Source organism: Panthera pardus, unplaced genomic scaffold, assembly GCF_024362965.1.
Source record: "Panthera pardus isolate Hobbes unplaced genomic scaffold, ASM2436296v1 HiC_scaffold_15, whole genome shotgun sequence".
Classification (NCBI taxonomy): domain Eukaryota; kingdom Metazoa; phylum Chordata; class Mammalia; order Carnivora; family Felidae; genus Panthera; species Panthera pardus.
In genome coordinates, this window is record NW_026526710.1 from 79,496,689 (window position 1) to 79,512,314 (window position 15,626).

The following is a 15,626-nucleotide window of genomic DNA, read 5'->3' on the forward strand; positions in this document are numbered from 1 at the left end:
AAAAAAAACCTACATGTAAAACTTTATATGCATATAAATGTATATACTACATATATTTGTATACATGGAAAGAGGGAGAAAGCTATAGAGCAAATATAGCAAAATATCAATTGTTGTTACATTTAAGTTGAAAGTACATAGATGTTCATTGTATTTTCCCAAAGTTTTAGAAATTTGTGTAATGAGTTTCAGGACATCAGTTATACACACACACACACACACACACACATACATATATATAGATATACATACATATATATTTCTCTTTTTCTTAGGTTGATTTATTTAGAGAGAGAGAGACAGAGACAGAGAGCATGAGAGAGGAAGGCGTGGAGAGAGACGGAAAGAGGATCCCAAGCAGGATCCACACTGTCAGCACAGAGCCCAATGCAGGGCTCCATCCTGCCAACCATTAGATCATGACCTGAGCTGAAATAAAGAGTGGGACACCTATGTGACTGAGCCACCGGGGGCCCCCTATACTTCTAATTTACTTGAAAGTCCATATGAAAGATGTCTAAATGATTATTTACTGCAATGTAAACCATCACATCAAACTTCTCAACCCAATATTCTTCTTTTGTTCTTAGATTAAAACCTTACCTCATTCTTTAAATAAGAGTCATTTGAGATTTCTCTCAGCTTCTCACTATCTTATCAAGACACTAAACAGTGCCTGTAAACACACTATTAAAAGGGAACGGGCATCTTTCTTTTGCTAATGTTGGGGATTCCAAATCCTCCCTCCATCTCTTTCCCAACTCTCCACCCAGTCTCTAGAACTATTTTCTTTGCATTTACATTTGAACAATTTCTGGTCATTTCCACATTACCAACAAAAAAGCCTCCTGTTGGCCTCTCCAGACACGTGTCCCTTCATCTGGTACCCTTTCAACAGGTCTTGAGAAAGCTGTCTATACAGTTGTTCCCACTTTGCACTCCTCAAAGCATTCAAAAATGATCTCTGATCTTATGATTTCTGAATTCATCAATGGCTTTCTTGGTGACAAATCTAATGGCCCAGAGCTAACCTGCAGCATGTAATGTGATAGTATTAATCAAGCCTTCTTTCATAAACTTCCCTTTTCTTGGATTTTGTGACTGTGCACATTCCTGGTTTGGTGTTTCGTAGCTCACCCTGGCACTTTTCAGTCTCCCCCTGAGGGACTCATTACTCTCCTCCCCTCAGTTAGATGCTAGCATTGCTCAGTAGCCTCTCAGGAACTTTTTTTTTTTTTTTAACACACTACTTGCCAATACTATTTGCTCTTCTAGATTCAACAACATCCTTATCATGTCAGTCTCCTGGTAAATCTTTCGATTACTCTCCAATATATTATATAGCATAAAATTAAAATTTCTTACACAGAACCTATAAGACTGTAGATGAATTAAACTCTACCACCCTCTCCAGCATAATTTCTTTCCTCTGTCCCCTTAATCCCTGTGTTGCAGGTCTGAAGGCCTTCTTGAAGGTCCTGGACCACAACAAGCTGTGTGTTTTCCCTCAGCTTGGCTAATCCCCAAGGCATACTCTATTCAGTTCCAGCATTAAAACCATTTCTTCAAAGAAGTTAGTTAGCCATAACTAACCAATCTAATAATCTTTCTTCCCTAACATCATTTTTCTCTCTCACACAACTTAAAATTTCCTTCATAGATGGTATTATAATTTATAATTACACATTTATTTTTCATTCATATGTTTACTTTGTCTTCTCATTAAAAGGTAAGCCACACGAGTGAGACCCTGTGTTCCTGACAATATATCTACTACCTCAGACTCACCAAGTGTCAGTCTATCACTGTGATGTTAAGAAAATACTTGTTCAAATGGCAGGATTTCATTCTCATTGCCAAGTAGTACTCCATTGTACATACAAACCACATCTTCTCTATTCATTCATCAGTTGATGGACATTTGGGCTCTTTCCATAATTTGGCTATTGTTGAAAGCACTGCTATAAGCACTGGGGTACATGTGCCCCTATGAATCAGCATTCCTGTATCCCTTGGGTCAATTCCTAGCAGTGCTATTGCTGGGTCCTAGGGTAGTTCTATTTTTAATTTTTTGAGGAACCTCCACACTGTTTTCCAGACCAGCTGCACCAGTTTGCATTCCCACAAACAGTGCAAGAGGGTTCCCGTTTCTCCACATCCTCGCCAGCACCTATAGCCTCCTGATTCGTTCATTTTAGCCACTCTGACTGGCATGAGGTGATATCTGAGTGTGGTTTTGATTTGTATTTCCCTGATGATGAGCAATGTTAAGCATCTTTTCATGTGTCTGTTGGCCATCTGGATGTCTTTTTTGGAAAAGTGTCTATTCATGTCTTTTGCCCATTTCTTCACTGGATTATTTGTTTATCGGGTGGGGAGTTCGGCAAGTTCTGTATAGATTTTAGATACTAACCCTTTATCCAATATGTCATTTGCAAATATCTTCTCCCATTCCATTGATAGCCTTTTAGTTTTGATGATTGTTTCCTTTGCAGTGCAGAAGCTTTTTATCTTCATGAGGTCCCAATAGTTCATTTTTGCTTTTATTTCCCTTGCCTTCAGAAACGTGTCAAGTACGAAATTGCTGAAGCTGAGGTCAAAGAAGTTGTTCCCTGTTTTCTCCTCTAGAGTTTTGATGGTTTCCTGTCTCACATTTAGGTCATGGATGGAACTGGAGAGTATTATGCTAAATGATATGTCAGAGAAATATATCATATGTTTTCACTCATATGTGGAACTTGAGAAACTTAATGGAGGACCATGGGGGAAGGAAAGGGGAAAAAATAGTTTCAAACAGAGAGGGAGGCAAACCATAAGAGACTCTTGAATGCAGAGAACAAACTGAGGGTTAGTGAGGGGGGGGAGGGCTACAGGGGTGATGGGTGATGGGCATTGAGGAGGGCACTTATTGGGATGAGCACTGGGTGTTTTACGTAAACAATGAATCACAGGAATCTTCCCCAAAACCAAGAGTACACTGTATAAACTATATGTTAACTAACTTGACAATAAATTATATATAAAAAAGTAACTTTTTATCAATTATACTCAATTAGATAAACAGCTTTAAAAACTTAAAAAAAATACATGCTCAATGGATCAGTGATCTTTAAATTAACATTTCCAAAGTGAAAGTATTACTATGCCCTCATAGTTACTTTTCAAAATGTATTTTCTTTCTAGGAAATGACACTAACTATCCACTACTACCATCATTGGTAAAGCCAAACAATTAAACATCATCTTTTACCAATTCCTCTTTCCTATGTCCTCATCCAATAATTATTATGAACTACTTTTTTTAGTATTTCTCATATTCAACTTGATTACTGCTACTGCTGCCACCACCGTGTTTTAGGGCATCTATCATTTTATTTAAATAATGAAATACTCTCACGATTGGTTTCTCGTTCCTCCATTCTTGTACACCTTCTTAAGCAGTCTCCTCCCCCCAAAACCCATTCTCAAGAATCAGACAGGTATCTTCTAAAACTTGAAAGTGAGCAGTCTTTTCTCTGTTGCATAAAATGGAACACTGATTCCCCCATTTGCCTTCAGATATCTCCCGTCCCTTAGGTTGCCTCATAAAGTCTTTTATAATCTCACACTCTGTCTCCTCAGTCCCTTCTCTTTCTGGTATTCCACCACCCGCACCTACATGGTGCTCACACACCCTCCGCTAGCTAGAAGTCCTCATCCCTTGAATGGACTTCTGTGAATTCTTACTTGCTTCCCAGTCTTCCTGACCACTCTGCAAGTTCCAGCTTAAGTATCACTTCTTTGGGGATATTTACATTGTTTATCCTGCCATCTCCTTTAAATCTTTGTTCAGATGTCTCAATAAAAATGACCACGTGCAACACACTCACTCCCCATCATTCCAAATCCCTTTTACTATGTTAGATTTTTTTCTATTCATCCATAATACCTTTCATCGCTATATAAATAATATATGTAGAATGTGTTAATATCATAATTAATATTATTATTTATTTACTTCCTTTCCCCACTAGAATGAAAGCCTCGACATTTTATTATCTCCCTTTTTTACTGATATATTACAAATGCCTAGAATGGTGCCTGGCTCATACTTAGTAAGTTTATAAATAGGATGATGAGGAGGAGGAGGAGGAGGATGATATTACCCAGCCCATAAGGTTGTTGTGATCTTAAACAATTGCACAATTCCTGGTACATGATAAGAGCTATATAAATATTAGATGAAATGCAACATTTTTAGATAACGATCACCAATATCTACTTACTCATTCAAAAACTTCAAAGAAAAGAAATTGATTCAAGGGCCAAATGACGAGCAGTATTACAGGGCACTGCAATATGTTACTGGAAGCCCCTCTTCCTTTCAGGACTGAAGCTGAGAGTGCTAAGAGGTAGTAGCTCACAGCTGAGCCCCTCCTCCCATGACTGACCTTGGTTAATAAGCTACTTTACTCAATGTCATGTCTCCTTTCTGGAAGAAGACTACGTCTTACAAGTGGCCAATGCAGGGGTACAAAGCATCTTACAAGTGGTCAGTGCAGGGGTATAATTAGAGGCAATTGTGCGGAAGCAAACCAGCTCCAGAGCTGCCTGTGCAATTACCCTTAAGGTGACTTCCCAGTAGCCCAACTTCTGTCTCTCTCCAGTCCTGATTTGTTCATTCTCCAAGAGGTGTTATTCAAGAGACCACTCTCTAATAAAACTCCTGCATACAAATCATCTCAAGAGTCTGTTTCCAAGGAGCTCCAACTACGGAAGCTGATATTAGCCTGAGCAACAGACTCTAGAATGGGATTTCAGAACAAAATTGGCCTCCAGTGCCTGGAAGCGACAACCACATCGCTGGTGGTAGGAAGGGTATTGACAGACCTTGCATACAGTGGTTGCACAACTGTTAATATGTTCACCCATAGTAAACTGAGGCAGTAGGCCTGTGGAAGAAGATGCACGGGACAGATAAAGTATTAGGCATATGGGAAGTCTAAGGGGTGAAGAACGGTAATTATGAGGAAAGGAGACTTTGATGGTTGTATCTGGGAGTAATGAGTGTTTGGGAAAAAGATAATGGAAGCCTAGGGTTAGCAATTAAAGCTGAAGGTGAAAGTTGGAGGGCCTGTTCTAAGTACAGAAAAGGCCGAGGCCCAAGACTAAATCATAAGGGTAGCAGAACTGAATCAAATATGATTCTCAGCTCTAGAAGGCCTCCTCCACCGAGGTCAGAACCCTGAAGGAGGAGTGGCGGCATGAGTTACGTGCGGGCATCCATGTGGATGCACTTGGAAAACATGAATTCCCAGACACAGGTGAACCCTCTAGCCATCCCATTTGGGCCCCTGCTTAAAGACAGTGTGGACTCTGCCCTGCAGGTAAATGCATGACTCTATAAGTGAAAAAACAAATGAAAAGTAAGAGGCTTAGTTCTGCCTGTTAAAATGAGAGAGGAATCCCTTTTCTTAGGAGCACTGACTGTAGAAAACTTGTAAATTCCTTCTGTATCACTTTGAGATGTATGTGAATCTTTTTAAAAGCTAAATAAGCCCCTTGTCAGCTTTATAACCCAGTAATGTTTTTCTTAAGAACCTGGAAACCATCTCTTTAAAATGTAATCTTTAAAGAAGATAACCCCCTTATCTCCCAGTTTCTATGGGAGGGTAGGAACCTAACTTCAGAGGCCTGTCACTTCAAGCTGCAAAACTACCCCAGTCATAACGAGAGGAGAGATTCAGCTCTCCTTTGGATAAAGCCAGTGAGCAAAGACAGATGATGCCTCCATTGCTAGGTAAATTTGAGAAAAATGTGTGACAAATGGTCTAACTCCTGTGACTTGAACTAGTTATTGTTTATCTCGAGAGCATGTGTGTAATGGGTTGTATCCGCTCGGCTCTGTAAGAGCGAGATTTCTTTCTGTCTTGGCAATCTGTTAATGGATTTCCTGTGATGCACACCACACTCTATTACAATGCTTATTCAATGATAAAAATGTTCCTTTCTCTTCAACCTTCGTGGAGAAGGTGTCCTGGGTCGGAAGGAAAATCCGTCTTTAGTTGTACGTCCCCAACTCCATCCTCAGCTCAGCCGGTCCCTTCTCCTGAGCACCAGATCAACACTGACAAGGGGCGACTAAGGAAGAGACAGAGGTGTGCGCCAGAGGAGCTGAGGTCATGACTAAGACGGACACGTGTGAGCCTGGAGCGCATCTGAGAACAGCGGATCAACAAAAACACTGAAAGCCAAATTAGAGGATGTTCCAGCACAGAAGCATTCCCAGGCGATGGGATTTAACCCCCTAGTAGAGGTCTCAGGAGACTTTTTCACGGTTGCTGCTAGATGACTTGGAAGCTTAGAAAAAGTGATGTTGCATATTAAGTGTAGCTAAAATGGTGGAACCGCAGTGGCAAAGTCCGCGGGGTGGAATCGAAGGGTGTGCTGAAGAGGGCTTCCTGACCTGGCGCTGCTATGTGACCCCAGGACCTACCCACTGACCCTGCTGGCTGAAGGATCTGCCCGACGCTCTCCTTGTCCAAACAATAAGGAGTGTTTTCCTCATTTTATCAGAGCAAGAAAGAATATAAATCTTAGCAGAATCACGAAGCAGTAGTGGCTGTCTTCTGTAGACCAGGGATGACGGTAGGAGAGGCTTTTACAGAAGTGGGCTCCCTGCTATCCATGGGAATAACAGGATCCGAAAACAATAGGAAAAAACAAAACAAAACAAAACAAAACAAAACGGAAGTGTTCAACCTGCATGGATGCAGTGTCATTACGAGCAGCCAAAGTGACATGGCAGCCACCTGAGCTTCAGGAGCTGATGAAACAGTTAACAGGAGGTGGCCTTTCTAGATATATGCGACCAGAAAAGATATTGTCCAATCTATATAATCAAGAATTAAAGAACAGATGATCAGGAGGCTGGAAGCAACCAGTTCCCTGAAAAGCCACAGCCTCTTTCCCAGTTTCTGGACATGAGCCAGTTTTCAAGTCTGGAATCCACTTCCTGAAGGAGAGGCTGGGTCTCAGGCAGGGTGTACCCTGAAACACCATGGTGAGTATATAAGGAAAGAGTCCCCCAGTTCATCCCCCAAAGACCTACAGCCATTTACTCAGATACTGCATATTCCTAAAAGGGAAATACTCATACAGTTTGAGGATGGGCACAGGTCTGAGTACTCACTGATACCTGGGAATACAAAGCACCATCATCCCTCTAGGACACAGTAGAGGGTATGTGTGAGGCAGGTAAAAATGGGCTTCTGGCCCAGGTCCAACACATATTAGGTCCATTGGGACCAGGGACCCTCGTAATGGATTGGACACAGCAGTTGGCAAAACCTTTACAGGGGTCCTTGGTTTGGTGAGGTAAGACTTCTCATAGCACAGAAGACCAGGTGGGAAGCCTTTGACATCACCCCCATCCTCTGCTGCCAAGATAGTAAATCAATCCAGTATATTGCATCCTGGCATCTAGGTTAGAGATGAATACCAGCCTTTAGGACCTAAGGACTACTGGGTGATGCTCCCCATTAGGTATCCATTTAATTCACCAGTCTAGATCAGCAGTTGGCAACTTTTTCTGTGAAAGGACAGATAGTAAATACTTTAGGCTTTGTGAAACATACAGTCTCTGTCATGTTATCATTCAACTTTGCTTTTGTAGCACAAAACAGCCATAGATAACACCTAAACAAATGTGTGGCTGTGTTCCAAAACTTTATTATTAAAAGTTAAGGGCCAGATTTGGCCACAGGTTATAGTTTGCTGACCTGTATTCTGGACAGTATTAAAAAAGAATGATTCACATTTGCTAAGAATTTACCATATGCCACATATGATCAAATTCTTATATTTACTGTTATGTATCCCTTACTATAGCCATATAGTTTAAGTTCATTATTTGACCCTATTTTTAAAACATAGTAGGGGCGCCTGGGTGGCTCAGTCGGTTGAGAGTCCGACTTCGGCTCAGGTCACGATCTTGCGGTCCGTGAGTTCGAGCCCCGTGTCGGGCTCTGGGCTGATGGCTCAGAGCCTGGAGCCTGCTTCCGATTCTGTGTCTCCCTCTCTCTCTGCCCCTCCCCCATTCATGCTCTGTCTCTCTCTGTCTCAAAAATAAATAAAAAAATGTTAAAAAAAATAAAAAAAACATAGTAGTTTTTGCTATGCATAAAATTTAAAAAATTATTTAGATCTTCAATAAGACAAGAAAGAAACTAATAGAAAAATAGGCAAATTATAAGCCTCGGACATTCACAGAAGATAAAATTCCAACAGCCGCTAAACATATAAAAAGATACCAGTGAGATACTATTTTATAGGTATGAGTATCATAGAGCAGATTATATTCCTGTTCATAATATGTAGGTCTCCCCTCGGAAAAGGAGATATTTTCCTGTCTCATTGGGCTCAGGCTTGGTACGTAACTCGAAATCGTTGTGTGACTTACAGTCTTTCCCTGACATCAGGCTTGGTCTGGTGAAGCCTGTCTTACCCTGACTGCAGGAGTGGTCACGTGACCTGCTTTGGTGAATAAATGTGGACAATAACAATGTGTGTCACTCGTGAACAGCAGCTTTAGAAGCCAGCTCACAGCTAGGAAGTCTTCTCCCTCTGTCACAAGACAATGTGCTAGAGGCCAGGAACAAAGCAGCCAGTGATGAACCAGGGGCTTGCAACACTAGGGATATGGGGAAACAGGACTTCTTACGTATTTGCAATGCTTATAAAAGTTGGTTATCACCACTCAGCCAGGATTTGAACCCCGGGCTCCTTGTTAACAACACCCGCCCCCCCCCCCCCCCCCCGGCCAAGTTGCTAAACCTCACTTCCTAATCTGTAAAACGTGGATAATGACAGTATTTTCTAGAGAGAAGTTTGTTTTGGAAATTAAACAAATTAATACCTATAGTACATGCAGGGTGCTCGGCATTTGGCAGAGTCAATGCTATCTCCCCGATTCCTTTTACGTAGTGAAGTCCGTACTAGTTATGCTAAAAAGCTAATTTGGGTTTCAGAATCAGTAGCTGCTGATAAAATTTGTTGCCCTTCTTTATTCTTTAACCTTCTGCTGTTATTTTGCACCAGGATATTTGTTTGGAATATGAGATCCCAGAGGAACACAGAATCACTTGGCAGGTCCAGAGGAAGCTCCATTCGCATTTTCATCAAGCTTGGCAGATGGCCCCTCGGATAGCTTAGAAAGGAAATATGTTAAGGGCCAGGAGACTAGAAAGAGTTTTCTTACTAAGTGGAATGTCTATTCAAAAGAAAAAGAAAAAGAAAAAGAAAAAGGGAGATGGAATTGTCCACAGGAAAGAAAAAGAGAAATCTGAAAGTCATAGTAATTTTATCTAATCTTTGAACGTTCATGTCGAGAAGAGTCATTCTTTCTGATACCCAGTGAAGTCTGGTATTGTAATCACTGTGATATTTACATATGAAAAGCATCTAGTTAATTATATTCTGACTGTTCGACCTGTGCGGAAAAAGATAATCAAAACAAAAAAGAGTCAGGAAGAACATATAACATTCATAAGCAATCTAAAGGAGCTCGGCCTCTGGAGAAGTGGGGAGTGCTTTTGCTAAACTTCAAGTGTCTTGTCAGTCATGGTATCACTGAGCGTTGAGACTTAAAGGAACCTTAGCGTTCAGTTTAGCGCAGCCAGGGTTTCTGGCACATCACGTGTGTGCCCGGCTCTGCTGGTTCCTGGAGACATACGACACAGAGAGTGAGTGCTGGCTGCCTAGAGGCACGTCAGCCCTCCTGGAGTACACAGGACACATAAGCATGGTCTCACAGCAAAGAGACGTCTAAACATGAGACAATAAGCTGTACAGAAATACACAGGAGGAAGTGATTAAGCCTGCCTTTTTGAGTCAGAAAAAGAAAACTTCAGAGAAGATCTCATTATTATAAATTAAAAAAAAAAAAAGTAACTTACCAAAGGTTACCCAGTTGGCTAATGGCAGTGGGATTTAGACTATAGACTAATTTTTTGTCATATAGAAATCTGAAGTTTTTTTCATCTTTTTTATGGTTTTACTTATTCTAAGGCCATTTCTTTCGAAACGTAAATTAAAATATTTCCATTTTTAAAATATCCGATCTGAATTTTCATTATGACAGAGAGTTACTCTGTCAATGCAAGGATTAGAGTATTGCTTCAAATTTAAACCTGGGGAAATTCAAACTAAATTAGCAGGATCAAATATCTAACATGGAGAGCACACAGTACAGAGTATTCGGTAGCTCACATGTCTAGAAATATCCCTATCAGTCAGGAAGATGGCATCATTCAACAATATTATCTCCTTCTCAAAAGAAAAAGAAAAAAATTAATATAAATATGTGAGTGTCCTTTAGACACTTGGGACAAATTTAAAATATTTTAAATTGATGCAATTATTTGGTAAGGCTCACTACCTTGGAAGTGCTTGAGATCTGACCAACACGTCAACTACTCTCTTCCTAACATCGAGCCAAACGTGGTGTATTAGCCAGGGTTCCTGAGAGAAAAAGGACAAGTACAATGTGTGGATTATACAGAAAGAGATTTAGTGAAGGTAACTGGCTCGTGCAAATATGGAAGCTAAGGATCCCCAGGATTTGTAGTTGGCAAAGCTGATGATACAGTGTAGTGACCATGGTGTCGTTCTAGCCCGAGTCCACAACGTTCTGAGAGGCAAGAGAGTTAACGGTGTGAGTGCCATCTGAAAGCCGTGATTCTTGAGACCCAAGAAGAGATACCCACACTGCATATCCACACTGGGGAGGACAATCTGCTTTACTTGGTCTCATTCAATGTTAATGTCAACCAGAAATACCCTCACACACAGACCCAGAATACTCTTTGATCAAATGTCTGGGCACCTTGTGGCCCAGTCAAGTTGACTCATAAAATTAACCATCCTACCTGGGAAATAATAAAAACCAATCAACATTGCTTGAATGAATGAAGAAAGCCTTGAAAATACACAAGAAAATGTGTAAAGACACAGTTGTATTTAGGTGCCGGATTGGGAAAATGTTGTAATTTCTCCCTAATGCAAAAGAAAACAGGAACTTTAGTCAAAGGAAATTAATGAAAAATATTCATTGGGCCTCAATGATCTGAGCTTCCTGAGCCTCCCAAATAATGATCGAGTGGCTTCGGTTGGGAGGTTGGCTCTTCCTGGGTTTATGCACATGGGGTATATGCCTCACCATCTGGTTGGTGGTTAGTCCTTCTATTCCAAGCAGCACGTAGCTAGGAGATAGCAACCTTCCGCTGAGGAAGCGAACACCAGGGCACGATTCACTGGGTCCTTCACAGGCAGCTGCATGCCTTTCTCTGTAGCAGGTCAAGAAATAGTGTAATTAAAACTGCTTTCAATTCATTTCCTCCTGTGGAATTCTACAAGGAACCTGGGAGCGGTTGAGCCTCCCACATGCTTTTCACTATCAGCTCCCTCTCTGTTTGGGTTGCAGTTCCTTCTTCCCACAGCACTATCTAACCTAGTCCCAATCTCTGCTTTGTAACATTGGTACACTTGAAACAAGTTTGTTTTGCCTAAAAGATAAAAAAAAAATGTGTGTGTGTGTGCATATATGCCTGTGCAACCTGTGGTTGTCATAACTGTTGCATAATGAATGGTGAGGACTCATCTCCTAAGGGTTTGCTGTTAGCATATTATCTTCCCTAAAAAATTAGTTTTTAAATCAAAATAAAATATTATAAGCCCAGCAATTATTTAAACAAATAAAACAAACACTTGTATTGCACTATGTGTTAGTCACCGTTCTTAATGCTTTACACATATTAATTTACTAAATCCTCGCAATAGACCCATGAGTTGGACACTGTAACTATGCCCATTTTATAGACAAGGAACCTGATGCACAGAGATATTCAGCAATTTGCTCAAGGCCATGAAGTTAGAATGGGTTAGGATCAGAATTTGGACCCAGGAAGCCTTGGACCCAGGAAGCCTGGTTCCAGAAACTGTATCCTTGGCCATCATGTTCTACCATTTCTGACAGTCTGTGTCATGAGTTATCAGGGAAAACTAAGATTTTTATCTTCAATTGGAGACTTCTAGCTCCTGAGATGCTAGAAATGATGCCTTCCTGGTTTACATCCATTTTCTCCACGCCACTGTCTCATGCCGCACCGACTGCAGTCGTCACCATCAGCAGACTAGAAGGATGAAAACGTCTGGCTCTTTGGGAGAAAGGAGTTCTTCCGAAAACACATATGATTACTGTTTTACCAAGAGCATGTTTTTCTCCAAGAAAATATGAGAAGGAAGCCACTCCCAACCCAAATGCTGTTTTTCTTGGTCACTCCCCAAACAGCCTCTCTGGACTTTTATTCCTTACTGATTTCCTCTCCAAAATTTATCTATAATTTCTCTCTTAACACTCCTACTGCTTTCAGCCCAAACAGTGATGCTAGAACTTGTATCCTGAGCTTGTTGAGCATTTCCCCATCCTCAACTACTTCACATGCTCCATCTTTTTTCCTATAACTGAAATCTCCATAGGCCTGTAAGCACAGATTCTATTCTCTTACATCCCAAGTACAGGAAAACCTTGGATTGTCAGTAACTTGTTCTGTAAGTGTTCCATAAGACAGGCAAACATTTCTAATAAATTTTAACTTGATAAACGAGCGAGGTCTTGCAATACAAGTAGTATGTGATGCTGAATGTCACATGATTACAACTGAGCCAATGGTGGTAGTGGTTCTTTCCTCCTCCTCCTCCTCCTCCTCCTCCTCCTCCCCCTCCCCCTCCCCCTCCTCCTCCTCCTCCCCCTCCCCCTCCTCCTCCTCCTCCTCCTCCTCCTCCTCCTCCTCCTTCTTCTTCTTCTTCTTCTTCTCTCTCTCTCTCTCTCTCTCTCTCTCTCTCTCCATAAGATTGTGGGTGATCATCTCCCATACTTGGATGCTTGGTCTAGGGCCATGGTGTTCGGCAGAAATCAGTGATTTTTCAGAACACTGGAAGGTGCCCACAACTGGCACTAGTGTATTTTTTGTCACTTCAAAGCACCCATGGACAGTCCTTTGCTTTTCCATACAAGAGTGAGCTTAGGAATGCTTTGCTTCATTCTAGGTCAGGCTGCCTGCAGATAGAGACCCTTTCCTCTGCTGCCTTATTGCCAGTTACATCAGATACAGTATATGACAAGAGTTTATCGATACTGCACTGTAGTCAACATCCATGCAAGCATATACAATGGCCCCCATGCAGATACAGATTCCATTGAGCCAACAGACAGCAGTGATTCCTTTAGTGATAGTGAAAGTTGTCGTACACAATAACCCTCCTCTCGCTCCCTCCCTCGCACTAGCCATGAAGGTTTTCAAAGGGAAGTGCAAGTTAAATTTGTTTATTTTTCTTTATATTTTATTATTTTGTATTGTATTCAAGTATTGTAATCATTTTATATGAATATTTTTGGATTGTGGAATGAATAATCTGAGTTTCCGTTATTTCTTGTGGGGCACAAAAACAGACACATAGACCAATGGAATAGAATAGAAACCCCAGAATTAGACCCACAAAAGTATGGCCAACTCATCTTTGACAAAGCAGAAAAGAATATCCAATGGGATAAAGACAGTCTCTTTAACAAATGGTGCTGGGAGAACTGGACAGCAACATGCAGAAGGATGAAACTAGACCACTTTCTTACACCATTCACAAAAATAAACTCAAAATGGATGAAGGACCTGAATGTGAGACAGGAAACCATCAAAACCCTAGAGGAGAAAGCAGGAAAAAAACCTCTCTGACCTCAGCCGCAGCAATTTCCTACTTGACACATCCCCAAAGGCAAGGGAATTAAAAGCAAAAATGAACTATTGGGACCTTATGAAGATAAAAAGCTTCTGCACTGCAAAGGAAACAATCAACAACACTAAAAGGCAACCAACGGAATGGGAAAAGATATTTGCAAATGACATATCGGACAAAGGGCTAGTATCCAAAATCTATAAAGAGCTCACCAAACTCCACACCCGAAAAATAAGCCAATGAAGAAATGGGCAGAAAACATGAATAGACACTTCTCTAAAGAAGACATCCAGATGGCAAAGAAGCACATGGAAAGATGCTCAACATCACTCCTCATCAGGGAAATACAAATCAAAACCACACTCAGATATCACCTCACGCCAGTCAGAGTGGCCAAAATGAACAAATCAGGAGACTATAGATGCTGGAGAGGATATGGAGAAACGGGAACCCTCTTGCACTGTTGGTGGGAATGCAAGCTGGTGCAGCCACTCTGGAAAACAGTGTGGAGGTTCCTCAAAAAATTAAAAATAGATCTACCCTATGACCCGGCAATAGCACTGCTAGGAATTTACCCAAGGGATACAGGAGTACTGATGCACAGGGGCAGTTGTACCCCAATGTTTATAGCAGCACTCTCAACAATAGCCAAATTATGGAAGAGCCTAAATGTCTCTTGACTGATGAATGGATAAAGAAATTGTGGTGTATATACATAATGGAGTACTACGTGGCAATGAGAAAGAATGAAATATGTAGCAACGTGGATGGAGCTGGAGAGTGTTATGCTAAGTGAAATAAGTCATACAGAGAGACACAGATACCATATGTTTTCACTCTTATGTGGATCCTGAGAAACTTAACAGAAGACCACGGGGGAGGGGAAGGAAAAAAAAAAAAGAAAGAAAGAAAGAAAGAAAGGTTAGAGAGGGAGGGAGCCAAACCATAAGAGACTCTTAAAAACTGAGAACAAACTGAGGGTTGATGGGGGGTGGGAGGGGTGGGAGGGATGGGAGGGTGGGGGATGGGTATTGAGGAGGGCACCTTTTGGGATGAGCACTGGGTGTTGTATGGAAACCAATTTGACAATAAATTTCATATTAAAAAAATAAAAAATAAAAAACAAATGCTTTGGCATGTTTCTGGAACAAATTATGCTTGCAAACCAAAGTTCTCCTGTACTTCTGGATCAAACAAGTGGAGTTATGTCCGTGTTTCCTAATGCCATGATGGAAAGGAAACAACTGCTGCTAAAAAAAAAAAAAAAAAAAAAAAAAAAAAAAAAAAAAAAATCCCAACACCTCTGAGGTTCATACCAATTAAACTATTCTAATCTTGACCCTTTCATCCACTGACAACTTTGCTGTATGACTCTTGCTTTCTTCTTCACCCAAACTTAAACCTCTTTAAGAGTAATCTAACCTCCTGGCCTCAAGTAATTCCTTGATCTTATCTCCAATGATCTCCTTTACTCTGCCCCAGTCCCCTCAATTTAAGCCCTTGACTATTCATCACCTGAAATTAAGCACCCCACACCTTTAATGCAAGTATCCCACTCTGAGACCACCACACCCTCCTATATTTCTAACTTGCTTTCTTCAGTAATGTCACTATAAAGCTGTTTCACTGGCATCAAAACCTTCAGTTCATTGACCCCCCCCCCCCCCCCCCCCCCCCGCTTATGTCCTAAATCTCCTTTTCACTTCCCTTTTTATTGAGTATAGATTCCATGGGACATCAGCTGAGTACCATAGAAGAATTATCTTAAATACACTCTAAATTCCCTTTTCCCTTTGCCTTTTGATCTCATTCACCAACCCCCCACAAAAAAACAAAAAACCCACAAAACTCAAATC